Source organism: Drosophila suzukii, chromosome 4 (assembly GCF_043229965.1).
Source record: "Drosophila suzukii chromosome 4, CBGP_Dsuzu_IsoJpt1.0, whole genome shotgun sequence".
NCBI lineage: Eukaryota > Metazoa > Arthropoda > Insecta > Diptera > Drosophilidae > Drosophila > Drosophila suzukii.
Window position 1 is genome coordinate 1 of NC_092083.1, and position 27,894 is coordinate 27,894.

At 37.1% G+C, this 27,894-nt stretch overlaps 1 long non-coding RNA gene across 1 annotated transcript; it reads right to left on the reverse strand.

Moving 5' to 3' along the window:
• Positions 1 to 16,350: 16,350 nt before the first annotated feature.
• LOC118878296 (uncharacterized) lies at positions 16,351 to 23,265 on the reverse strand. The gene is made up of 3 exons (XR_005014805.3): positions 22,910 to 23,265; positions 16,863 to 17,033; positions 16,351 to 16,779 (listed from the first exon to the last, which is right to left on the reverse strand). It is a non-coding gene; the product is annotated as an uncharacterized lncRNA (long non-coding RNA).
• Between the last annotated feature and the right edge of the window lie 4,629 nt (positions 23,266 to 27,894).

Below are 27,894 nucleotides of genomic sequence, written 5' to 3' on the forward strand. Positions count from 1 at the left end.
TAGCCCTAACAGTGGCCTTAACATAGCCCTAACAGTGGCCTAACATAGCCGCTAACAGTTGCCTTAACATAGCCCTAACAGTGGCCTTAACATAGCCCTAACAGTGGCCTTAACATAGCCCTAACAGTGGCCTTAACATAGCCCTAACAGTGGCCTTAACATAGCCCTAACAGTGGCCTTAACATAGCCCTAACAGTGGCCTTAACATAGCCCTAACAGTGGCCTTAACATAGCCCTAACAGTGGCCTTAACATAGCCCTAACAGTGGCCTTAACATAGCCCTAACAGTGGCCTTAACATAGCCCTAACAGTGGCCTTAACATAGCCCTAACAGTGGCCTTAACATAGCCCTAACAGTGGCCTTAACATAGCCCTAACAGTGGCCTTAACATAGCCCTAACAGTGGCCTTAACATAGCCCTAACAGTGGCCTTAACATAGCCCTAACAGTGGCCTTAACATAGCCCTAACAGTGGCCTTAACATAGCCCTAACAGTGGCCTTAACATAGCCCTAACAGTGGCCTTAACATAGCCCTAACAGTGGCCTTAACATAGCCCTAACAGTGGCCTTAACATAGCCCTAACAGTGGCCTTAACATAGCCCTAACAGTGGCCTTAACATAGCCCTAACAGTGGCCTTAACATAGCCCTAACAGTGGCCTTAACATAGCCCTAACAGTGGCCTTAACATAGCCCTAACAGTGGCCTTAACATAGCCCTAACAGTGGCCTTAACATAGCCCTAACAGTGGCCTTAACATAGCCCTAACAGTGGCCTTAACATAGCCCTAACAGTGGCCTTAACATAGCCCTAACAGTGGCCTTAACATAGCCCTAACAGTGGCCTTAACATAGCCCTAACAGTGGCCTTAACATAGCCCTAACAGTGGCCTTAACATAGCCCTAACAGTGGCCTTAACATAGCCCTAACAGTGGCCTTAACATAGCCCTAACAGTGGCCTTAACATAGCCCTAACAGTGGCCTTAACATAGCCCTAACAGTGGCCTTAACATAGCCCTAACAGTGGCCTTAACATAGCCCTAACAGTGGCCTTAACATAGCCCTAACAGTGGCCTTAACATAGCCCTAACAGTGGCCTTAACATAGCCCTAACAGTGGCCTTAACATAGCCCTAACAGTGGCCTTAACATAGCCCTAACAGTGGCCTTAACATAGCCCTAACAGTGGCCTTAACATAGCCCTAACAGTGGCCTTAACATAGCCCTAACAGTGGCCTTAACATAGCCCTAACAGTGGCCTTAACATAGCCCTAACAGTGGCCTTAACATAGCCCTAACAGTGGCCTTAACATAGCCCTAACAGTGGCCTTAACATAGCCCTAACAGTGGCCTTAACATAGCCCTAACAGTGGCCTTAACATAGCCCTAACAGTGGCCTTAACATAGCCCTAACAGTGGCCTTAACATAGCCCTAACAGTGGCCTTAACATAGCCCTAACAGTGGCCTTAACATAGCCCTAACAGTGGCCTTAACATAGCCCTAACAGTGGCCTTAACATAGCCCTAACAGTGGCCTTAACATAGCCCTAACAGTGGCCTTAACATAGCCCTAACAGTGGCCTTAACATAGCCCTAACAGTGGCCTTAACATAGCCCTAACAGTGGCCTTAACATAGCCCTAACAGTGGCCTTAACATAGCCCTAACAGTGGCCTTAACATAGCCCTAACAGTGGCCTTAACATAGCCCTAACAGTGGCCTTAACATAGCCCTAACAGTGGCCTTAACATAGCCCTAACAGTGGCCTTAACATAGCCCTAACAGTGGCCTTAACATAGCCCTAACAGTGGCCTTAACATAGCCCTAACAGTGGCCTTAACATAGCCCTAACAGTGGCCTTAACATAGCCCTAACAGTGGCCTTAACATAGCCCTAACAGTGGCCTTAACATAGCCCTAACAGTGGCCTTAACATAGCCCTAACAGTGGCCTTAACATAGCCCTAACAGTGGCCTTAACATAGCCCTAACAGTGGCCTTAACATAGCCCTAACAGTGGCCTTAACATAGCCCTAACAGTGGCCTTAACATAGCCCTAACAGTGGCCTTAACATAGCCCTAACAGTGGCCTTAACATAGCCCTAACAGTGGCCTTAACATAGCCCTAACAGTGGCCTTAACATAGCCCTAACAGTGGCCTTAACATAGCCCTAACAGTGGCCTTAACATAGCCCTAACAGTGGCCTTAACATAGCCCTAACAGTGGCCTTAACATAGCCCTAACAGTGGCCTTAACATAGCCCTAACAGTGGCCTTAACATAGCCCTAACAGTGGCCTTAACATAGCCCTAACAGTGGCCTTAACATAGCCCTAACAGTGGCCTTAACATAGCCCTAACAGTGGCCTTAACATAGCCCTAACAGTGGCCTTAACATAGCCCTAACAGTGGCCTTAACATAGCCCTAACAGTGGCCTTAACATAGCCCTAACAGTGGCCTTAACATAGCCCTAACAGTGGCCTTAACATAGCCCTAACAGTGGCCTTAACATAGCCCTAACAGTGGCCTTAACATAGCCCTAACAGTGGCCTTAACATAGCCCTAACAGTGGCCTTAACATAGCCCTAACAGTGGCCTTAACATAGCCCTAACAGTGGCCTTAACATAGCCCTAACAGTGGCCTTAACATAGCCCTAACAGTGGCCTTAACATAGCCCTAACAGTGGCCTTAACATAGCCCTAACAGTGGCCTTAACATAGCCCTAACAGTGGCCTTAACATAGCCCTAACAGTGGCCTTAACATAGCCCTAACAGTGGCCTTAACATAGCCCTAACAGTGGCCTTAACATAGCCCTAACAGTGGCCTTAACATAGCCCTAACAGTGGCCTTAACATAGCCCTAACAGTGGCCTTAACATAGCCCTAACAGTGGCCTTAACATAGCCCTAACAGTGGCCTTAACATAGCCCTAACAGTGGCCTTAACATAGCCCTAACAGTGGCCTTAACATAGCCCTAACAGTGGCCTTAACATAGCCCTAACAGTGGCCTTAACATAGCCCTAACAGTGGCCTTAACATAGCCCTAACAGTGGCCTTAACATAGCCCTAACAGTGGCCTTAACATAGCCCTAACAGTGGCCTTAACATAGCCCTAACAGTGGCCTTAACATAGCCCTAACAGTGGCCTTAACATAGCCCTAACAGTGGCCTTAACATAGCCCTAACAGTGGCCTTAACATAGCCCTAACAGTGGCCTTAACATAGCCCTAACAGTGGCCTTAACATAGCCCTAACAGTGGCCTTAACATAGCCCTAACAGTGGCCTTAACATAGCCCTAACAGTGGCCTTAACATAGCCCTAACAGTGGCCTTAACATAGCCCTAACAGTGGCCTTAACATAGCCCTAACAGTGGCCTTAACATAGCCCTAACAGTGGCCTTAACATAGCCCTAACAGTGGCCTTAACATAGCCCTAACAGTGGCCTTAACATAGCCCTAACAGTGGCCTTAACATAGCCCTAACAGTGGCCTTAACATAGCCCTAACAGTGGCCTTAACATAGCCCTAACAGTGGCCTTAACATAGCCCTAACAGTGGCCTTAACATAGCCCTAACAGTGGCCTTAACATAGCCCTAACAGTGGCCTTAACATAGCCCTAACAGTGGCCTTAACATAGCCCTAACAGTGGCCTTAACATAGCCCTAACAGTGGCCTTAACATAGCCCTAACAGTGGCCTTAACATAGCCCTAACAGTGGCCTTAACATAGCCCTAACAGTGGCCTTAACATAGCCCTAACAGTGGCCTTAACATAGCCCTAACAGTGGCCTTAACATAGCCCTAACAGTGGCCTTAACATAGCCCTAACAGTGGCCTTAACATAGCCCTAACAGTGGCCTTAACATAGCCCTAACAGTGGCCTTAACATAGCCCTAACAGTGGCCTTAACATAGCCCTAACAGTGGCCTTAACATAGCCCTAACAGTGGCCTTAACATAGCCCTAACAGTGGCCTTAACATAGCCCTAACAGTGGCCTTAACATAGCCCTAACAGTGGCCTTAACATAGCCCTAACAGTGGCCTTAACATAGCCCTAACAGTGGCCTTAACATAGCCCTAACAGTGGCCTTAACATAGCCCTAACAGTGGCCTTAACATAGCCCTAACAGTGGCCTTAACATAGCCCTAACAGTGGCCTTAACATAGCCCTAACAGTGGCCTTAACATAGCCCTAACAGTGGCCTTAACATAGCCCTAACAGTGGCCTTAACATAGCCCTAACAGTGGCCTTAACATAGCCCTAACAGTGGCCTTAACATAGCCCTAACAGTGGCCTTAACATAGCCCTAACAGTGGCCTTAACATAGCCCTAACAGTGGCCTTAACGTAGCCCTAACAGTGGCCTTAACATAGCCCTAACAGTGGCCTTAACATAGCCCTAAACATGCCTTTAATATGGAACAAGGGAACGGATGGAATCAGTGGAACGTTTGGAGAAACTAACACTGGAGGAACGAATGGAGTCAGTGGAACACATGTGGTACAAATGGATTAGGTAAAGCCTTTAGGACAAGTGGAATAAATAAAACAAATGGAATCGGAACATTTGAAACGAATAAAATAAGTGGAACACTTGGAACAAATGGAATCGGAACATTTAAAACAAGTGGAATCTGTGGAACACATGTGGAACAAATGGGATTGGTGGAACACATGGAACGAATGGGACTGGTGGAACAGATAAAACAAATAAGATGGTGGAAATAATGGAATCGGAGAAACATACAAAACATGTGGAATTGATGAAACCTATGGAACAAGAGGAATCAGTAGAACACTAAAACAAATTGAACAAAACGGAACCTTTGGAACGAATGGAATTAGTGGAACACTTGAAACAAATGGAATCGGAACATTTGGAACAAGTGGAATCGGTGAAACATTTGGAACAAATGGAATTAGTAGAACACTTGGAACGAATGGAATCGGAACACTTGGAACGAATGGAATCGGAACATTTGGAACGAATGGAATAGGTGGAACATTTGGAACGAATGGAATCGGTGGAACATAATTGGAACGATGGGATTGGTGGAACAGATGGAAAAAAGGGAGGGGTGGAACAAATGGAATCTGAGAAACATACAAAACATGTGGAATTAGTGAAACCTATGGAACAAGAGGAATCAGTAGAACACTTGGAACAACTGGAATAAACGGAACCTTTAAAGCAAATGGAATTAGTGGAACACTTGGAACAAATGGAATCGAAACATTTGGAACAAGTGAAATCGGTGAAACATTTGGAACGAATGGAATTAGTGGAACACTTGGAACAAATGGAATCGAAACAATTGGAACAAGTGGAATCGGCGGAACATTTGGAACATCTGGAATTAGTGGAACACTTGGAACAAATGGAAATGGAAAGTTTGGAACAAGTGGAATCGGTGGAACACTTGGAACAAATGGAATCGGTGGAACATTTGGAACAAATGGGATTGGTGGAACACATGGAACAAATGGGATTGGTGGAACAGATTAAACAAATGGGATTGGTGGAACAGATGAAAAAAAGGGATGGGTGGAACAAATGGAATCTGAGAAACATACGAAATATGTGGAATTAGTAAAACCTATGGAACAAGTGGAATAAGTAGAACACTGGAACAAATTGAACAAAACGAAACCTTTGGAATGAATGGAATTAGCGGAACACTTGGAATGGATGGAATCGGAACAGTTGGAACAAGTGGAATCGGTGGAACATTTGGAAGAAATAGAATAGGTGGAACATTTGGAACGAATGGAACTGGTGGAATATATTTGGAAAGATGGAATTAGTGGAACAGATGAAGCAAATGGGATTGGTGGAACAAATGGAATCGGTAAAACATATAAAACAAGGCAAACTAGTTAAACATTTGGAACGAATGGAATAAGTGGAACACTTAAACCAAATGGGATTGGTGGAACAGATGAAACAAATGGGAGGGGTGGAACAAATAGAATTTGAGAAACATTCGAAACATGTAGAATTAGTGAAACCTATGGAACAAGTGGAATCAGTAGAACACTTGGAACAAAGGGAATAAACGGAACTTTTGGAACGAATGGAAATATTGGAACACCTGGAATGAATGGAATCGGAACATTTGGAATAAGTGGAATCGGTGGAACATTTGGAACGAATGGAATTAGTGGAACACTTGGAACAAATGGAATTAGTGGAACACTTGGAACATCTGGAATTAGTGGAACACTTGGAACAAATGGAAACGGAAAGTTTGGAACAAGTGGAATCGGTGAAACATTTGGAACAAGTGGAATTAGTGGAACAATTGGAACGAATGGAAGCGGAACACTTGGAACAAGTGGAGTCGGTGGAACATTTGGAACGAATGGAATAGGTGGAACATTTGAAACGAATGGAATCGGTGAAACATATTTGGAACGATGGGATTGGTGGAACAGATGAAAAAAAGGGATGGGTGGAACAAATGGAATCTGAGAAACATACGAAATATGTGGAATTAGTAAAACCTATGGAACAAGTGGAATAAGTAGAACACTGGAACAAATTGAACAAAACGAAACCTTTGGAATGAATGGAATTAGCGGAACACTTGGAATGGATGGAATCGGAACAGTTGGAACAAGTGGAATCGGTGGAACATTTGGAAGAAATAGAATAGGTGGAACATTTGGAACGAATGGAACTGGTGGAATATATTTGGAAAGATGGAATTAGTGGAACAGATGAAGCAAATGGGATTGGTGGAACAAATGGAATCGGTAAAACATATAAAACAAGGCAAACTAGTTAAACATTTGGAACGAATGGAATAAGTGGAACACTTAAACCAAATGGGATTGGTGGAACAGATGAAACAAATGGGATGGGTGGAACAAATGGAATCTGAGAAACATACGAAACATGTGGAATTAGTGAAACCTATGGAACAAGAGGAATCAGTAGAACACTTGGAACAAATGGAATAAACGGAACCTTTAAAGCAAATGGAATTAGTGGAACACTTGGAACAAATGGAATCGAAACAATTGGAACAAGTGGAATCGGCGGAACATTTGGAACATCTGGAATTAGTGGAACACTTGGAACAAATGGAAATGGAAAGTTTGGAACAAGTGGAATCGGTGGAACACTTGGAACAAATGGAATCGGTGGAACATTTGGAACAAATGGGATTGGTGGAACACATGGAACAAATGGGATTGGTGGAACAGATTAAACAAATGGGATTGGTGGAACAGATGAAAAAAAGGGAAGGGTGGAACAAATGGAATCGGAGAAACATTCGAAACATTTCGAATTAGTAAATCCTATGGAACAAGTGGAATCATTAGAACACTAAAACAAATTGAACAAAACGGAACCTTTGGAACGAATGGAATTAGTGGAACACTTGAAACAAATGGAATCGGAACATTTGGAATAAGTGGAATCGGTGGAACATTTGGAACGAATGGAATTCGTGGAACACTTGGAACAAATGGAATTGGTGGAACACTTGGAACAAATGGAATCGGAACATTTGGAACAAGTGGAATCGGTGGAACAATTGGAACAAATGGAATCGGAACATTTGGAACAAGTGGAATCGGTAAAACATTTGGAACGAATGGAATAGGTGGAACATTTGGAACGAATTAAATCGGTGAAACATATTTGGAACGATGGGATTGGTGGAACAGAAAAAAAAAAGGGAAGGGTGGAACAAATGGAATCTGAGAAACATTCAGAACAAGTGGGATAAGAACACTTGGAACAAATGGAATAAACGGTACCTTTAAAGCAAATGGAATTAGTGGAACACTTGAAACAAATGGAATCGAAACATTTGGAATAAGTGGAATCGGTGGAACATTTGGAACGAATGGAATTCGTGGAACACTTGGAACGAATGGAATTGGTGGAACACTTGGAACAAATGGAATCGGAACATTTAGAACAAGTGGAATCGGTGAAACATTTGGAACGAATGGAATTAGTGGAACAATTGGAACAAATGGAATCGGAACATTTGGAACAAGTGGAATCGGTAAAACATTTGGAACAAATGAAATAGGTGAAACATTTGGAACGAATGGAATCGGTGGAACATATTTGGAACGATGGGATTGGTGGAACAGATGAAAAAAAGGGAAGGGTGGAACAAATGGAATCTGAGAAACATGCAAAACATGTGGAATTAGTGAAACCTATGGAACAAGTGGGATAAGTAGAACACTTGGAACAAATGGAATAAACGGTACCTTTAAAGCAAACGGAATTAGTGGAACACTTGGAACAAATGGAATCGAAACATTTGGAACAAGTGAAATCGGTGAAACTTTTGGAACGAATGGAATTAGTGGAACACTTGGAACAAATGGAATCGGAACATTTGGAATAAGTGGAATCGGTGGAACATTTGGAACGAATGGAATTAGTGGAACACTTGGAACAAATGGAATTGGTGGAACACTTGGAACAAATGGAATCGGAACATTTGGAACAAGTGGAGTCGGTAAAACATTTGGAACGAATGGAATAGGTGGAACATTTGGAACGAATTGAATCGGTGGAACATATTTGGAACGATGGGATTGGTGGAACAGATGAAAAAAAGGGAAGGGTGGAACAAATGGAATCAGAGAAACATTTGAAACATTTCGAATTAGTAAATCCTATGGAACAAGTGGAATCATTAGAACACTAAAACAAATTGAACAAAACGGAACCTTTGGAACGAATGGAATTAGTGGAACACTTGAAACAAATGGAATCGGAACATTTGGAATAAGTGGAATCGGTGGAACATTTGGAACGAATGGAATTCGTGGAACACTTGGAACAAATGGAATTGGTGGAACACTTGGAACAAATGGAATCGGAACATTTGGAACAAGTGGAATCGGTGGAACAATTGGAACAAATGGAATCGGAACATTTGGAACAAGTGGAATCGGTAAAACATTTGGAACGAATGGAATAGGTGGAACATTTGGAACGAATTGAATCGGTGGAACATATTTGGAACGATGGGATTGGTGGAACAGATGAAAAAATGGGAAGGGTGGAACAAATGGAATCTGAGAAACATTTAAAACATGTGGAAGTAGTGAAACCTATGGAACAAGTGGGATAAGTAGAACACTTGGAACAAATGGAATAAACGGAACATTTAAAGCAAATGGAATTAGTGGAACACTTGGAACAAATGGAATCGAAACATTTGGAACAAGTGAAATCGGTGAAACATTTGGAACGAATGGAATTAGTGGAACACTTGGAACAAATGGAATCGGAACACTTGGAACAAGTAGAATCGGTGAAACATTTGAAACTAATGGAAAATGTGGAACATTTGGAACGAATGGTATAGGTGGAACAGATGAAACAAATGGGATGGGTCGAACAAATGGAATCGGTGAAGCTTATAAAACAAGTGGAATTAGTGGAACACTTGGAACAAATGGAATTGGTGGAACACTTGGAACAAATGGAATCGGAACATTTGGAACAAGTGGAATCGGTCAAACATTTGGAACGAATGGAATTAGTGGAACAATTGGAACAAGTGGAGTCGGTAAAACATTTGGAACGAATGGAATAGGTGGAACATTTGGAACGAATTAAATCGGTGAAACATATTTGGAACGATGGGATTGGTGGAACAGAAAAAAAAAAGGGAAGGGTGGAACAAATGGAATCTGAGAAACATTCAGAACAAGTGGGATAAGAACACTTGGAACAAATGGAATAAACGGTACCTTTAAAGCAAATGGAATTAGTGGAACACTTGGAACAAATGGAATCGAAACATTTGGAACAAGTGAAATCGGTGAAACATTTGGAACGAATGGAATTAGTGGAACACTTGGAACAAATGGAATCGGAACACTTGGAACAAGTAGAATCGGTGAAACATTTGAAACTAATGGAAAATGTGGAACATTTGGAACGAATGGTATAGGTGGAACAGATGAAACAAATGGGATGGGTCGAACAAATGGAATCGGTGAAGCTTATAAAACAAGTGGAATTAGTGAAACATTTGGACCAAGTGGAATTAGTGGAACGTTTTGAACAAATACAATAAGGTGATCATTTGGAACAAATGGAGTAGGTGGAACACTAGGAACAAGTATAATTAGTGGAACATTTGGAACAAGTGGAATCGGTGGAACACAATTGGAACGAGTGGAATTGGTGGTACTGTTGCAATCGTTAGAGCACAATCGAAACAAGTGGAATCCATTGAACACTTATAGAACAAATGGAATCGATAGAATTTTAGGAACGAGTAAAATTGATGGAACATTTTGTACGAATGGAATTGATGAAACACGTTTGGAACATATGGAATCAAGGGAACATATTACATAAGGAATTGCTAAAACATTGAAGCAGTGGTAATAGGTGGAACATTTGGGACAAATAGAATCGATAAAACATTGATAACGAATGGAAACAGTGGAACACATTTGGAACTCATGGAAACGATAAAACATTTGGAAGACATGGGATATGTGAAGCATTTGGAACAAATGGAATGTAAGCTTGATGTAGAACCTTTGTAAGCTTAATGTAGAACTCATGCAGTATTTATTTAGAGTTCATGTAGAATTCACGTAAAATTCATGTAGATAACTTGCAGATAAATTTAGTTTTCATGTAGATAGTGTGTATAATTAATGTAGAATTTATGTAGGTTTAATGTATAATTCATGTAGATACCATTTTGAAAACATGTAGATAACGAGCAAATTACACGTAAGTAACACGTACTACTAATGTAGATAACTGGTACGACTAATTTAGATGACCTGTAGAATTCATGTAGTTAAAATGTGCTAAGCGTGCCCATTTCATGTAGACATGTAGGAAATAATGTCGATGACTTGAAGAATACATGTAAGTATCATTTAAATAAATTGTGATATTTTTCTAAAATGTTTTAAGAGTGTATATTTAAAAAATTAATACCTTTTGTAAATACTTATTGCCTTCCTAAAATACATATAGAAATTAGAACTTCTTGTCAAATTTTGAGTCATTTAAAATTCTGAAACAATTACTTTATATTTTAGAAACTTCGATTTCATTTTGTGTACAGTTTTTTATAACATACATTTAATGCATCAACACATAAACTTATAAGGCTTATAAAACAAAAAAATAAAATTTGTATTTAACCTTTTAATATTAAACATACTTTTCATATAAGATTGTTTTATTTCTTTTTCATTGAAATTGACATACCTCAAAAAATTACAAAATTTTAGATTAAAATTGTATAACAAATTTTTCCACAAAAACAATTTAAAACGAATAAAGTTTGTTTCAGCTTTTAAAATGTTATAATCAAGTCATTAATTATGTGTTCATGTGAGTTTCGTAAAGGAGTAATATACCATTATTGTAAAATTAATGTGCAGTCTATGTCAAATTCATTGGTTAAATATGTATTATTTACATTGGTTTATAACAATGTTCATGTTCACTTTATCTGTAATTCATTAAAAATTCTTTCGGCATTCATGTAACAATAATCCATATTTTTTGTTCAATGCATGTACAAACAATCTGATTTATACATGCGGCGGGCGTAGTACTGTTTTCTACTTACGAATTCTTATAGGGTGTTCAAAAACATTGATAAGCTATTAAGACGCCCAAAACATTTAAAACAAATTTAAATTTGTCATAATTTCTGTATAAATTATTTTTAATATTCAATACAGACAAAAATATTTTTTTAAGTAGGATATGCCGTCGCAACCATTTAATATATTGTTCACTATAAAGCACACAAAAATATTAATACGATTTCGTATACTATTTTATGTTTTTTTTATGTTTTACTATTACTTGTTTTTATTTTGTGTATTATTGTGTAAGAGAATATAAACTACAATTTTAATTTAAAATAAAAAAAATTGAGTGTGCACATTTAATAGTTTGTATTTTTATTTATATTTATAATCTGAATTTTTTTATTTGTTTGAAAAAGTATTTTTTAATTGTTGTGCATTTAAATATCAGCTATTAGATACCAGCCTTGTCTACTGCTATTATTTAATAGTTCGTGTTAGTTCTTCAGTCAGAAAAATTAAAATTTATTTAATGTTAGGCCTATTTTATAATGAGAAGATGCTACTTATATTAAAATCCGCCGAGCGTGCTACTTCCTTTTTTTATCGCAATGTGTCAGCTAAACGCCGGTATGCGACAGCTAAATTTTTATAAAAAAGCGGGGTGCTGTTGTTCTTAAAAATAATTTGTTTACTGTTATTTCGACATTGTGGAGATAAAATTTTAGCGGTGTTCAAAGTTACTTGTTTTTAAATCAGTTAATATTGTGTGGAAGACTATAATTAAAATTAATTAAAAATTAAATGCTTTCTATACCAAAACAACGTATAATTGTGTGCAATCCAACATTTAAAAAAGAAATCAAGTATTTAAGCTTGAGGCAAGTATTTTCTATGGAAAAACATTGCCAAGCATTGAAAATACAGAACCCGAAAACAAAATGCTGTTTTTAAGCACCAATTTTCAAGACCGAAATTACTAGGTGTCAGAACTTTTCGGTATACAATCAAGTATGAATAATTATAAAATGTACTCATATGTGTACTAAAAACGAAAGATTTAATAATAATAAAATGAGAAAGTTGAAGGCATCATTTAAGGACGAATAATTCCTAAAGCAATATACATTTATAGCAAATTTAAATGGGGTTTTAATTATGTGCTAGTAAGATAATTAAGTTTTGGAAACTGAAATAAACGAGATTTATCTATATAATATGAATTATTTTAAGTTTACATACGATTTGAAGCTCACGGGCATTACCACTGTTTACTTTATGCTCTTTATATACCGAGCACTTTTAGAATAAACAGTTTGAAATTAATAGATATTTAAATACAAAATGTGCTTAATGTGAAACATTTTTAAGCACGAACATTCCTAAATGGTAAGCATTAGATCGTTCTTAACTCAAGGCTAATTGTACTTGATTTTAGAACGGTGTTTTTTCCCAGAGGGTATATTTTTTATTATAAAAGATTTTTAGCTTTGGGAATTTTTATTTAGCTGCGATTAATTTTTAGTTTAGTCCAAAGCTATTAATTGTTAGTTGGTGTTAGTTCATCTGTCCGAAAAAATAATTTCAATTAATTTGTGTTTGAGGGCCATCCTAGTATAAGATGAAATTTATGTGTCGTGAGTATTGTTGTTCTCTTCTAACGAATTGGGCTAGCAACACGCCAATCGCATCGTCTGCGTTCTGTTAAATTTGCTGCGTGCGGATCGCAGCCCTCATCTAACGAATTGGGCTAGAGTGTCTTGACATTGTCTTCTTATAATGATTCGTAAAACATAAAAAAATGTATATACTGTGTTAGTTCTAGCTTTAAAATACTTTTTAAAATTTTTTTTATTAACATAGGAATTTTTAAGTATTTGTAATCCCTTGCAACAAGCAAATATATTTTGTTTCTTATAGCGAACCCAAAAATAACTAGCTGCATTTGTATATTATTTTAAACCTTGTAGCGATATTAGTTATGCCGCGTTCTAAGTTACTTGTCCTAAATTCGTGTAATATTGTTTGGAAGAATAGGAATTTAGTTTAAGATTTAAAACAAAACAAATTTTTTCGGAAAATTTAAACATAATTGTATGAAATGAATTAAAGTGCATTCTTATTGATTGTATTATAAAAATGTTTTTTTCATTGAGATTTTTTTTGTTTTAGCCGAGACTAGTTTATAGCCTTGTCAATGGCTACTTATAGTTGGCTGGTGTTAGTTCATGTTTCGGAAATAATAAATAATAATTCGTAAGGACCACCCTAATATAAGAAAATGCTAAATGTTACACTGGCGGCGTGCATCTTTTGCTTTCCTCTTCTAACAAACTAAAAGTTTGCCGCTGCGATTGACGCATTGCTAGCACAATTCGTTAAACAATACGCACACAGCCATTTAATAAAGACATATGCGTCGTAGACCACTGTATTTCTGTTACAATTCGTTAGAAGAAGACCGCAATACGCTCGCCGCCATTTGAACATAAACAAGATCTTAGATTATTGGCCCCGAACACATTACTTTAATTTTTCCGACATGAAATAACACCAAATAATAGCTATGAATAACGCTAAAAACTACTCGCAGACTAAATATAGAAATGAGTATAAATAAAAAATTCGTTTATTAAGAGTTGTGGATACGGAATGCAATTATTTTTAAATTCGGGGACAAAATTAATCTAATTTTTAATTGAAACTTAGGTAACTTTGAACAGCTCTAAAGAAATATCGCTACAAGGTTTAAGTAATAAACGAATGCAGCTTGATATTTAAGGGTGCTCTATAGTAAATAAATTATTTTTTATTGTTGCGACGCAGAACAACCACTTTAAAATAACTTCGTTAATTAACTATTAGAAAAATTATTTTTTAATAATAAAAATATTGCAAATTTAATTGTAATAATCAATAATATTAATTGTAACAATGTCGAGACACCCTAGAGTTTTTCCTTAGAAGAGAACAGCGTCTGGCTCTCCGGCGTTTTATCGGAACTTGGACGCTGCGGTTGGCGTGTTGCCAGCCCAATTCGTTAGAAGAGGAAAACAATACCTACGCCGCCATTTTATTAAGGCTTGCGCGTCGTGAGCCGGCGTATTTCTGACACAATGCGTTAGAAAAAGACAGCAATACGCTTGTCGCCATTTTAACATATATAGCATCTTATTTAGTGTGGTCCCAAAACATATTATTTTAATTTTTCCGACATATGAACTAGCACCAAACAAAATCTATGAATAACGCAAAAACCTGACAAAAAATATGGAGCTGAACATATTTTGCCCGAGGAAACTCATAAATTTAATGGAAAACAAGGAAGAACGCTATAGTCGAGTACCTCGACTATCAGATACCCGTTACTCAGCTAAACAGACCAAAGGAAAATTGAGATATGCAAGCAGCAAAGCGAGATTGAAATGCGCCACCTACCGGCGGTAAACCGATTTAAGCGATGTGGGCGTTCGGGTGGGCGTGGCAAAGTTTTTTTTGGATCAATCTATAGGTATTGACGAGACCATTACATTTCAGTTAAAATTTTTTATCTAGCATGAAAATTGTGGGCGCCACAGGCTTGGGCGGCTTATCGGCGTTCGAGTGGGCGTGGCATATTCGCGTAACAAACATGCGCTGGGTACAAGGCTACGGAATCTAAATCTGAGAGCCCAATTCTCTATCTTTAATATTTTCCGAGATATCCGCGTTCATATTTACGATTTTTTGAAGTTTGTGGGCGTTAAAGTGGGCGTGGCAAACTTTTTTGGGTCAATCGATAGGTATTGATGAGAACAATACATTTCAGTTAAAATTTTTATTCTTGCATCAGAACTGTAGGAGCCACAGTTTTGGGCGGTTTGTAAGCGTTAAAGTGGGCGTGGCACTGTACTGAAATAAACTTGCGCTGCGTAAGAAGCTCAGGAATCTGCACGCCAAGTCTCAATAGCCTAGCTCTCATAGTTTCCGAGATCTCAGCGTTCATCCGGACCGACAGACAGACGGACAGACGGACATGGCTAGATCGACTCGGCTAGTGATCCTGATCAAGAATATATATACTTTATGGAGTCGGACACGCTTCCTTCTGCCTGTTACATACTTTCCGACGAATCTAGTATACCCTTTTACTATACGAATAACGGGTATAAAAATCGTTAGACACTTATGAAAAGGGCAAAAATCTGTCAATTATGTAAGTCTCCTTAATCTACACGAAAATGATTTGGAACGTTATCTGCCCGAGATAACTCATAAGTTTAAGGGAAAAAAATCGTTAGCCACTTATGAAAAGGTCAAAAATCTGTAAATTATGTAAGTCTCCTTAATCTACACGAAAATAGGTTGGAACGTTATCTGAGGTTGTTAGCTGGTAAAAATCAGTCATTTTTTTTTAGCTGAGACATAGACAAAAATATCATCGGAAAAATTCCAGTTCTTGCATTAATTATGAATTCACATTTTGAACTAAAAAATATTAGTTTTTTGTCCGAGGCAACTCAACAAATGGTCCAAATAAGAAATGTCATACCGCGTTGAATTTGTAATAAAATGTCGAATCGTTTGGCTTTCAACCCTGAAAACCCAAATTTTTGTCCATTTTTGGCAAAAATAAAAATAACGTTAGCCCCTTATGAAAAATTTGAAAATCGGCGAGTTATTTAAGTCTTCTAAATCTACTTGAAATTGATTTGGATCGTTAGCTGAAATTCTAAACAACAGTAATTATTTTAAATGAGACCCAATTTAGCCATCTTACGACAAAAATATCAACGCAAAAATTCCTGTTCTTGCCATACTTTATGAATTCAAATTTTGCACTAAATAATATTATTATTTTTTCCGAGGTAACTCAAGAAAATTTTCCAAATAAGGAATGTCATACCGCGTTAAGTTCGTAATAATATTTCCAATCGATTGGCACTCAAACCTGAAAACGGTAATTTCTGTTTATTTTTTGCAAAAAAAATATTGTTTTTAAGGTTTTAAGGTCTTCTAAATCTACTTGAAAATTATTTGGATCGTTAGCTGAGGCTGTTAGCTGATAAAAACTATTTTTTCTTAGCTGATGCCCAATTTATGCAACTTACGACAAAAATATCAACAGCAAAATTCCTGTTGTTTCCCTGTTCCTCTCTAATATGCACTTTTCATTTTTTTCCACTCACCTGATTTTAATGTTAATCCTTGTGTGTTAATCCGTTTGTGCTTCGTTCGGCTGTTAAGAAGTAGATTTAATAAATGAGACAATAAATAAGTTATACATGCTGTATACTATATGTAAAAAATGAGCAAACTTACCTTTAATAATAAACCGCTCTTCCACGTCGCCCGTTCTCTTTAAGCAATCCCACTTCTAATGAGCACTGTTCACGCAGTTTGATCAGCAAGAAAATAAAAGAGGAAGAACTAAAGATATGATGGCCGCCGGCGCACACTGAATGCTTCCAATTGCACTGTGCCCAAAAATACCTAGTATGAATGTTGAATTATTTTCCACTGATTATTGCTTTTGCATATATAAACATATACATATATTTAATTAGTAAAAAGTTGATAATGACTAATTTAATAATAATAAAAAACAAGAAAAGAAGTTAGCTACGGCACAACGAAGTTTTTGCCCTTGCAGGTAGTTCCCGTGGGAGCATTGTTTGTACAGAGCTTCCGATTTTAAGAAAACTAAAAACTAAATATTATAATTGTGAGATATTTGTCCATTTAAGTTAACTACCGTCCATGTTTGCCGAAAACGATATATAACGGTCTATATACTATTTTGGCATTAATAATCCGATCGTTTCTATGGCAGCTATACGATAAAGTCGTCCGTTTTTATTTAAAGTTTATTCGAAATGTTGATATGTTAAACAAGGAAGAACGCTATAGTCGAGTACCTCGACTATCAGATACCCGTTACTCAACTAAAGTAACCAAAGGGAAATGGAGATAGCAGCAAAGCGAGATTAAAATGCGCCACCTACCGACGGTAGACAGATTTAAGCGTTATGGGCGTTAGTGTGGGTGTGGCAAATTTTTTTTTGGATTAATCAATAGGTATTGACGAAACCAATGCATTACAGTTAAAATTTCACAGGCTTGGGCGGTTTGTGGGCGTTAAAGTGGGCGTGGCAAACTGTTTTTGGGTCGAACGATAGGTATTGATGAGAACCATACATTTCAGTTAAAAATTTTTTTCTAGCATCAAAACTGTAGGAGTGACAGTTTTGGGCGGTTTGTGGGCGTAAGAGCAGGCGTGGCACATTGCTGAAACAAACTTGCGCTGCGTATGAAGCTCAGGAATCTGCAAGCCAAGTCTCAATAGCCTAGCTCTTATAGTTTCCGAGATCTCAGCGTTCATTCGGACAGACGGACATGGCTAGATCGACTCGGTTAGTGATCCTGATCAAGAATGTATACATATATACTTCATGGGGTCGGAAACGCTTCCTTCTGCCTGTTACATACTTTCCGACGAATCTAGTATACTCTTTTACTCTACGAGTAACGCGTATAAAGAATGGTAGTTCCAGGAAGAGAAGTTAATATGTCAAAAAACACCAAAGCTATAATTTGTTTCAAATTATTTTTTCACAAATTCTCCGATTGTTCCTATACCAGCTATATGATATAGCGTTTGATTACACCAGTTTACAAAAGAAAATTGATGAAATACGCCTTTCAGGAAACCTTTGTTTTCCGGTAAGATACATCTCCCTGATTAAGAAAAGGGCACTTAAAATTTTTTCTATGGTACCAATTTTTGTTAAGTGTAAAAAACGTTTTTCGCACTTTTTTATTTTCTAACTCGAGTTGTGATAAACCGAATTCGGTCATCAAAGACTCATTTTACAGGTAATAGAATGCCCTTTAACTTTTTTTTACACATCATTAAGTTCCATTCATTAGTTCAAAAGCTACACTTCGTCAAAGTTGAAAAATTAGGAAAAAAATCAATAACGCTGGCATAAATGGCTTCTTTAAAAATACACGCGTAAAAACCGAGATTAGTTTTATGTTTTCTTGAAGGCTGAACCATAACGGAGAATATGCGCCATTGATCACGACAATCCGTTGGTAAATCGATTTTTAACAGATTTTTAAACGTATATACCCAAGTTCAGTATTCGGGAGCATCGGCCGTTAAACGTTATTTTAAATTTTCAGTGTTGGGGAACGTAAGAATTTGGTGCAAGTTGTTATGCATAACGTCAGTTTCCTTGCTATTAGCGCTGGGCAAGCTAAAAAGTATGCGATTGCAGTTACGAGGAAATCATTTTCATATATTTTTAGCAAGGAAACTGACGTTATGCATAACAACTTGCACCAAATTCTTACGTTCCCCAACACTGAAAATTTAAAATAACGTTTAACGGCCGCTGCTCCCGAATACTGAACTTGGGTATATACGTTTCAAAATCTGTAAAAAATCGATTTCCCAACGGATTGTCGTGATCAATTGCGCATATTCTCCGTTATGGTTCAGCCTTCAAGAAAACAACATAAAACTAATTTCGGTTTTTACACGTGTATTTTTAAAGAAGCCATTTAGCCAGCGTGTTTGATTTTTTTCCAAATTGCCCTTTTCTTAATCAGGGAGATGTATCTTACCGGAAAGCAAAGGTTTCCTGTAAGGCGTATATCATCAATTTTCTTTTGTAAACCGGTGTTATCATACAATTAAATTTTAAATTCAGAACTAATTAAGAAAATGTTATTTTCAAGCGTAGGAGTTTGAATGTTAAAAAACACCAAAGATATAATTTTTATACCCTTGCAGAGGGTATTATGATTTCAGACAGAAGTTTGCAACGCAGTGAAGGAGACGTTTCCGACTCCATAAAGTATATATATTCTGGATCAGCAAAACTAGACGAGTCGATCTAGCCATGTCCGTCTGTCCGTCCGTTTTTACGCAACCTAGTGTGTCAGGTTTAAGGGTATCTGGCTAAAACTTTCCCAAAAGTCCAATTTCTTTTTCAGGGAGTATATAAGTCGGAACCAGCAAGATCGGACCACTATATCTTATAGCTCACATAGGAATAATCGGAAACAAAATTATATCTTTGGAGTTTTTTAACATACAACCTCCCACGCTTGGAAATTACATTTTTTAATTAGTTTTGAGTTTCGAATTAAATTTTATCAAAATCAGGCGACTATATCTTATAGCTGAAATAGGAACGATCGGAAAATTGGTGGGAAAATAATATGAAACAAATTATATCTTTGGTGTTTTTTGACATATTATCTTATACTATTGGGAATATCGTTTTATTTATTCTTCAGAATTTCAAATTAAATTTAATAATTATAACTGCAAAGGTATATAAACTTCGGCTTGCCGAAGTTAACTTCCTTTCTGGTTTTTTATAATTTAAAAAAAAAAATCAAGTGACCGAAAACAAAAATTTCAGAATTTCTTCCCTTGTTATTAAAAGTATTTCTTATATTTTTAGGCAAAGCTGATGGTTAATCCATTATAGAAGGAAGCATTAATCGTTCCATTTTAACCACATTATCCGAGGAACTTGTTCCAGAACCAAAAAAGCTTAAGGTCTACCCAAATTTCGCCCGCGCCTTACTAAGTTACTCTTAATTGTAAGTTTAATTTTTAAAAGACTTCTGGGATTTTTACTTCAAATGCCAAAGATAACATTTCTTTTATTATAAATAAAACTTACGAATAACGATTACTTTCGGTCACTCGTATATGTTCTCGTCTCGTTCTATTTTTAAAACTTATTTTTTTCTAATACTAGATGCAATCATTTTGGTGGAGCCCTCGGAAGCACCCGAAAGGGCACTGCAGAAGGCAACGCGGTGCGTGAAGAATTTGAGCTTAAATGCTGGCGAGGAGGTGCCAACGACTCCGTTAGGACCGGGAACCCCTGAGCCAACATTTTAAAATAAAGATGCAAATGAATTAAAAAACAAGGAAGAACGCTATAGTCGAGTACCTCGGCTATCAGATACCCGTTACTCAGCTATATGGAGATATGCAAGCAGAAAAGCGATATTAAAATGCGCCACCTACCGGCGGTATACAGATTTAAGCGTTATGGGCGTTAGAGTGGGCGTGGCAAATTTTTTTTTGTATCAATCGATAGGTATCGACGAGACCAATACATTTCAGTTAAAATTTTTTATCTAGCATGAAAATTGTGGGCGTCACAGGTTTTCGCGGCTTGTGGGCGTTAAAGTTATTGATGATAACAATTTTTATTCTAGCATCAAAACTGTAGGAGCCACAGTTTTGGGCGGTTTGTGGGCGTTAGAGTGGGCGTGGCACTGTGCTGAAACAAACTTGCGCTGCGTAAGAAGCTCAGGAATCTGCACGCCAAATCTCAATAGCCTAGCTCCCATAGTTTCCGAGATCTCAGCGTTCATCCGGACGGACAGACAGACGGACAGACGGACATGGCTAGATCGACTCGGCTAGTGATCCTGATCAAGAATATATATACTTTGTGGGGTCGGAAACGCTTCCTTCTGCCTGGTACATACTTTCCGACGAATCTAGTATACCCTTTTACTCTACGAGTAACGGGTATAAATATAGGAATTAAATAAAATTGGAAATATTTTTGCTGCTACGAGATGAACGTGTGATTTTTTGCATCTCAAAAAAACGCTTTATGCGTGCTAGTAGAACCCTAGGACATGCCTATGTTAATTTAAGCACTCATTTTCATACAAATTGGTCGCTTATTAAGCGCTCTGTGATGAACTTTTCCAATGATTGAGTGCTCAATAAGCGCTGAATGGTACTGCAAGGTTTGATTTTCTGACCGTGCCGTCGTTGTGTGCGCCGACTAATTTGGTGGTGGTTTTTTGCATTGTTTACGTTTTGTTGCTGGTGGTAGTTGTCAGGGTTTAAAATGCCGGCAAAGGCCGAAAACCTATTCAAATGACCCTTTATAAATAAACTTACATGCATACATACAAAAAAACAAGGTAGAACGCTATAGTCGAGTACCTCGACTATTAGATACCCGTTACTCAGCTAAAGGGACCAAAGGGAAATTGAGGTATGCAAGCAGTAAAGAGAGATTGAAATGCGCCACTTATCGGCGGTAGACAGATTTAAGCGTTATGGGCGTTAGAGTGGACGTGGCAATTTTTTTTTGATCAATCAATAGGCATTGACGAGACCAATGCATTTCAGATATAATTTTTTATCTAGCATGAAAATTGTGGGCGCCACAGGTTTTGGGCGGTTTGTGGGTGTTAGAGTCGGCGTGGCATATTCGCGTAACAAACATGCGCTGGGTACAAGGCTACGGAATCTAAATCTGAGAGCCCAATTCTCTATCTTTGATAGTTTCCGAGATATCTACGTTCATACTTACGAGTTTTTTAAGTTTGTGGGCGTTAAAGTGGGCGTGGCAATTTTTTTTTATGTCAATCGATAGGTATTGATGAGAACAATACATTTCAGTAAAAATTGTTATTCTAGCATCAAAACTGTAGGAGCCAGTTTTGGGCGGTTTGTGGGCGTTAGAGTGGGCGTGGCACTCTGCTGAAACAAACTTGCGCTGCGCAGGAATCTCAGGAATCTGCATGCCTAATACCAGTATTGTAGCTTTTATAGTTTGCGAGATCTTAGCGTTCATACGGACAGACGGACATAGCTAGATCGACTCGGCTAGTGATCCTGATTAAGAATATATATACTTTATGGGGCCGGAAACGCTTCCTTCTGCCTGTTATATACTTTCCGACGAATCTAGTATACAATTTTACTCGACGAGTAACGGGTATAATAAATGGGCGAAATCGGGTTTGCATTTGTTGCAGTTTATTGGTATTTTTATGGTCTTAATCGCTGGGTGCCAGTATTGGTTCTTTTTTATAGTTATTTTGATCCCCAATTGTCTTAGGCTCTTTTGCAATATTAATTCTTTGTCGCCTTGCCAAGTTCTCATGGGAACATTTTTTTCTTGCTTGTAAATCGTCGAAATAAAAACAATTTTAATTAAAAAAAAAAAATTAAAATTAAAAAGGTTTTGAAAAACTACCCTCCCCCTTCTTTACAGGCCACACCATTGGCACACGCTCTTTTTTTTACTTGTTTTTGTTTAGTTTGCGACAATATAGTTATACCAACTTGAAATACTTTTTACATTTTTTATAATGGTATTTAAAAAATATGTCAATCATATAATCTTTTTAAGGAAACAGAGCGAAATGTATGGCAGAGGAGACGGAGAGGGAAACATTTGTTAACAATTAGTACTACTCGAGAAAGAGATGGACAATGTTTAAATATGTTATTTTGACTAACAAAATGTACCAAATCTTTTAAGTTTAAAAATCGTTTAAAATGCCGTTATCATATTACTTACCGTCTGGCTCATTTTATTTGCATCCATTGACGAATTGAAAAACAAAACAAAATATAAAAAAAATTAATTGTACATGCATGCATATATAACGTAATATCACTTTTATACCGGCACCTGATCACAATCACGAACATATATGGCGCATATGCATTTTTAAACACGCACGCCTACGCAGCACAGCTTAAACTGCGTCACTAACTGACTATATGCACTTGCATTTCTATACTTTGGTTAATGACTCCACAACATGTCTTTAGTTTAACCGTGAACTTTTAAGCCACATGAGCTGACGCATTCTACCGGTGGCCAGCTTTTAAAATAAATTGCTCGTCCGCAACGTCCGTTCTCTTTGAGCAGTCAACTTGCACTCCCTTCTACTGAGCACTGTTCATACATTTTGGTCAATAAGAGAATAAGAAAGAGCGAAACAAAATGTTGGCCGACGCACTTACTGAAAGTCTCCAAATGCACTGTGCCAAAAATACCTAGTATGACTGAAGATTATATTTCATTGATTATTGCTTTTAAGTATATATATATTTATATTATTTCTAATTTTATATATATTAATTTAAATAGAAACAGCTAATAATGATTATTTCATTAATAATGAAAAAAGAATAGAATAAAATAATAAAAATGTTGTAATAAATATTATTGTATTGTACATGACCAATATTTAATTAACAATAAATTGGAAACAATTAATAAACGCGGGGTACTTAAACATGTATTTCTTAGATTTTGAATATTTAATTTTAATTTTCTTCATATTAAACATACCCTATTTATCTGCAAGTGACCAAGAGTAAGAGAGTGGAGTGAGGAATTTAAAGTCAGAGTGATGTGGGTACACACAGAGAGAGAGAGAGAGAGATGGAAAAATACGTTACATTTTCATTGAACACTGCATATTACATAAAACATGAATGGTACAAAAATAATAAATAAAATTTTGTTGTACGTGAATAATAATTTGTAGTTAATTATAAATAATAATAAAACCATTAGTAATGCAAGGTTCTTAAACAACAAGTATTTGTTGTAGTTAGATTATTACATTTTCATTTTCATCGAAGTAAGCATTCCCTTCTTTTCTCCAAGTGAGAGTTCCAGTGGTGGTGGAGAGAGAGGAGTGAATTTTAAGTCAAGGAGCAGATCGAATACTAAGAGGGGAATACTGCGCATAAAAATATGTATATACATATGTATATAAAGCAGCGGAATAGCAGCTTGAAAAAGAATGGGCAAGACAAATGGTCTGAACGACGCCAAAAATGGTTGCGGTTAATTTTGGTTGCACATGTGTCTGGCTGCTGCTCTGCTTTGTATGTGTATTTACGCATGCATGTACATACGTGTCGGTTCCCTGCAGTTCCCCAATTGAGTATAAGCGCCCAATCATCATTAAAATAATTGGTGTGGGCTTTAAAATACTTGTATTTCTTTAAAAGAAATGTATATGTTTATTAATATTATATGTGAATAATAATAATAATAATTATAATATATGTGAAGTTTAAAACATTTTTTTTCTGGAAGGCACGCACCTTTTTCGTATTTTTTTGCGTTGCTACGTCCTACGCTTGAAAATAAAATTTTTTAATTAGTTCTGAATTTCGTATTTAATTTTATCAAAATTAGACCACTGTATCTACCATAGCTGCCATAGGAACGATCGGAAAATTGGTGGGAAAATAATATGAAACAAAATAAAGCTTCGGTGTTTTTTAAGTATTATCTTATACTATTGGGAATATAATTTTTTGTATTTTTCAGAATTTCGAATTAAATTTAATAATTATAACTGCAAGAGTATACATACTTCAGCCTGTCGAAGTTAACTTCCTTTCTTGTTTTTATATTTAAAAAAAAACAAATAAGAAAATCATTTGACTGAAAACATTTCTTCTCTTGTTATTTAAAACTTTTTTTATATTTTTAGGCAAAGCTGATGGTTAATCCATTATAAAAGGAAGCATAATTCGTTCCATTGTAAGCATATTATCCATATTATTCCAGAACCAAAAAAGCTTAAGGTCTACGCACCTTACTAAATTAGTTTATATTCGGGCCGAAAGTAACTATTATTTGTAAGTTTAATTTTTAAAATACTTCTGGGATTTTTACTTTAAGTGCCAAAGATAACATTTCTTTTATTATAAATAAAACTTACAAATAACGATTACTTTCGGTCACTCGTTTTAAAACTCATTTTTTTTCTAATACTAGATGCAATCATTTTGTTGGATCCCTCGAAGCCACCCGAAAGGGCACTGCAGATGGCAACGCGGTGCGTGAAGAATTTGAGCCCAAATGCTGGCGAGGAGGTGCCAACGACTCCGTTAGGACCGGGAACCCCTGAGCCAACATTTTAAAATAAAGAAGCAAATAAATAAAAAAAATATAGAAATTAAATAAAACTGTAAATATTTTTGCTGCTACGAGATGTAAAGGTGCTGAACGTGTGCTATTTTGCATCTCAAAAAAGCGCTTAATGCGTGCTGGTTTTCGAGCACTGACGAACCCTAGGACACGCCTATGTTAATTTAAGCACTCATTATACCCGTTACTCGTAGAGTAAAAGGGTATACTAGATTCGTCGGAAAGTATGTAACAGGCAGAAGGAAGCGTTTCCGACCCCACAAAGTATATATTTTAGATCAGGATCACTAGCCGAGTCGATCTAGCCATGTCCGTCTGTCCGTCTGTCTGTCCGTCCGGATGAACGCTGAGATCTCGGAAACTATGGGAGCTAGGCTATTGAGATTTGGCGTGCAGATTCCTGAGCTTCCTACGCAGCGCAAGTTTGTTTTAGTAGACTGCCACGCCCACAAACCGCCCAAAACTGTGGCTCCTACAGTTTTGATGCTAGATAGAAAATTTTAACTGAAATGTAATGTTCTCATCAATACCTATCGATTGACCCAATTGGCAATTTTTTTTATCAATCAATAGGCATTGACGAGACCAATACATTTCAGATATAATTTTTTATCTAGCATGAAAATTGTGGGCGCCACAGGTTTGGGCGGTTTGTGGGCGTTAGAGTCGGCGTGGCATATTCGCGTAACAAACATGCGCTGGGTACAAGGCTACGGAATCTAAATCTGAGAGCCCAATTCTCTATCTTTGATAGTTTCCGAGATATCTACGTTCATACTTACGAGTTTTTTAAGTTTGTGGGCGTTAAAGTGGGCGTGGAAAATTTTTTTTAGGTCAATCGATAGGTATTGATGACAACAATACATTTCAGTAAAAATTGTTATTCTAGCATCAAAACTGTAGGAGCCACAGTTTTGGGCGGTTTGTGGGCGTTAGAGTGGGCGTGGCACTCTGCTGAAACAAACTTGCGCTGCGCAGGAATCTCAGGAATCTGCATGCCTAATACCAGTATTGTAGCTTTTATAGTTTGCGAGATCTCAGCGTTCATACGGACAGACGGACATAGCTAGATCGACTCGGCTAGTGATCCTGATTAAGAATATATATACTTTATGGGGCCGGAAACGCTTCCTTCTGCCTGTTACATACTTTCCGACGAATCTAGTATACAATTTTACTCGACGAGTAACGGGTATAATAAATGGGCGAAATCGGGTTTGCATTTGTTGCAGTTTATTGGTATTTTTATGGTCTTAATCGCTGGGTGCCAGTATTGGTTCTTTTTTATAGTTATTTTGATCCCCAATTGTCTTAGGCTCTTTTGCAATATTAATTCTATGTAGCCTTGCCAACTTCTCATGGGAACATTTTTTTCTTGCTTGTAAATCGTCGAAATAAAAACAATTTTAATTAAAAAAAAAAATTAAAATTAAAAAGGTTTTGAAAAACTACCCTCCCCCTTCTTTACAGGCCACACCATTGGCACACGCTCTTTTTTTTACTTGTTTTTGTTTAGTTTGCGACAATATAGTTATACCAACTTGAAATACTTTTTACATTTTTTATAATGGTATTTAAAAAATATGTCAATCATATAATCTTTTTAAGGAAACAGAGCGAAATGTATGGCAGAGGAGACGGAGAGGGAAACATTTGTTAACAATTAGTACTACTCGAGAAAGAGATGGACAATGTTTAAATATGTTATTTTGACTAACAAAATGTACCAAATCTTTTAAGTTTAAAAATCGTTTAAAATGCCGTTATCATATTACTTACCGTCTGGCTCATTTTATTTGCATCCATTGACGAATTGAAAAACAAAACAAAATATAAAAAAAATTAATTGTACATGCATGCATATATAACGTAATATCACTTTTATACCGGCACCTGATCACAATCACGAACATATGTATATGGCGCATATGCATTTTTAAACACGCACGCCTACGCAGCACAGCTTAAACTGCGTCATTCACTGACTATATGCACTTGCATTTCTATACTTTGGTTAATGACTCCACAACATGTCGTTAGTTTAACCGTGAACTTTTCAGCAACATGAGCTAACGCATTCTACCGGTGGCCAGCTTTTAAAATAAATTGCTCGTCCGCAACGTCCGTTCTCTTTGAGCAGTCAACTTGCACTCCCTTCTACTGAGCACTGTTCATACATTTTGGTCAATAAGAGAATAAGAAAGAGCGAAACAAAATGTTGGCCGACGCACTTACTGAATGTCTCCAAATGCACTGTGCCAAAAATACCTAGTATGACTGAAGATTATATTTCATTGATTATTGCTTTTAAGTATATATATTTATATTATTTCTAATTTTATTTATATTAATTTAAATAGAAACAGCTAATAATGATTATTTCATTAATAATAAAAAAAGAATAGAATAAAATAATAAAAATGTTGTAATAAATATTATTGTATTGTACATGACCAATATTTAATTAATAATAAATTGGAAACAATTAATAAACCAAGACCAAGAGTAAGAGAGTGGAGTGAGGAATTTAAAGTCAGAGTGATGTGGGTACACACAGAGAGAGAGAGAGAGGGAAAAATACGTTACATTTTCATTTAACA